This window comes from Antechinus flavipes, chromosome 3, assembly GCF_016432865.1.
Source record: "Antechinus flavipes isolate AdamAnt ecotype Samford, QLD, Australia chromosome 3, AdamAnt_v2, whole genome shotgun sequence".
In the NCBI taxonomy this organism is placed as follows: domain Eukaryota; kingdom Metazoa; phylum Chordata; class Mammalia; order Dasyuromorphia; family Dasyuridae; genus Antechinus; species Antechinus flavipes.
Window position 1 is genome coordinate 503,923,546 of NC_067400.1, and position 1,621 is coordinate 503,925,166.

Here is a 1,621-nt window from a genome sequence, read left to right on the forward strand (position 1 = left end):
GTATTTTCCATGATAAAATCGATTTATTTTTAGACTAAAGATTTTTTTGTTCATTTCATTCAATGGTCCTTTTCTTCCTCTTTCCCCCACTCAAGCTATATTTGTGAAGATTGAGGTAATCTGACTATTTTTGAATAGTTGGAAGAATTCATTTCTTTGCAGTTTGTGGATGGAAAAGGACTGAGAGAATCTCATTCCACTTGTGAACTCTTCATATATAACTATCAAGTTCTTTTTGACGCATCCATTTCAATCTATGTGAAATCATAGTGCTCTTTCCAATTGACTCAACATATGAGCCTATTTTAATAATGACCATTAAGAAACCCTTCCTATATAAACTATTTGGAAAAACAGACAAACAGCCCCACTAAATTCCTTTTATAATTCAAATATGGTACTGATGCTTAAATCAGGAAAAATCAAAATAGAAAAAGAAAATTATAGACCAATTTCTCTAATTAATATTGATGCAAAATTTTAATAATAAAATATTAGCAAAGAGATTACAATAATTTATCACCAGGATCATACACTATGACCAGAAATGCAGGACTGATAAAATATTAGGAAAACTATTAGCATAATTGACCATATCAGTAAGAAAACCAAGAGAAATCATATACTATTTCAATAGATGAAGAAAAAGCTTTTCATAAAATACAGCATCCATTCCTATTAAGAACACTAGAGAGCAGAGGAATAAATGAAGTTTTTCTTAAAATAAGTGGCATCTATCTAAAGCCACAAAACCATCAGCAACATTATCTGTAATGGAGATAATCTAGAAGCCTTCCAAATAAGATCCAGGGTGCAAAAAAGATGCCTATTATCATCACTATTATTTAACTGTAGTAGAAATGTTAGCTTTAGCAACAAAAAAGAAAAAGACACTGAAAGAGAGAATAGACAATGAGGAAACAGAGTTATCACTCTATGGATGATAAGATGATATACTTAGAGAATCAATTAAAAAAACTACTTGAAATACTTAACAACTTTGGCAAAGTCACAGGAAATAAAATAAATCCAAATCAATCAACAGCAATCCTATATATTACCAACAAAGTGCAGCAGCAAGAGATAGAGAAATTAAAATAATTGTAGACAATATAAACTATTTGGGACTCTACTTGCCAAGACAAACCCAGGAACTGTATGAACACAATTACAAAACACTTTCCACATAAAGTCACATCTAAATATTGGAAAAATATCAATTGATCATGGATAGGCTGAGTTAATGTAATAAAGAGGACAATTCTATCTGTCTTAATTTACTTATTTGGTGCCATACTAATCAAATTATTAAAAATTATTTTATATAGCTAGAAAATTCACCTGGGAGAACAAAAGGTCAAGAATATCAAAGGAATTAATGAAAAATATGCAAAAGAAGGTGGTCTGGCCCCACTAAATCTAAAACTGTAATAAAAAACAGCAGTTATCAAAACTGGCTAACAGAGTGATAGATCAGAAATGATAATCTACTATTTGAAAAAACCCAAAACTACAGCTTCTGGGATAAGAATTCATTATTTGACAAAAACTGCTGGAAAAACTGGAAAATAGTATGTCAGAAACTTGTTATAGGCCAACATCTCACACTCTATTATAAGAT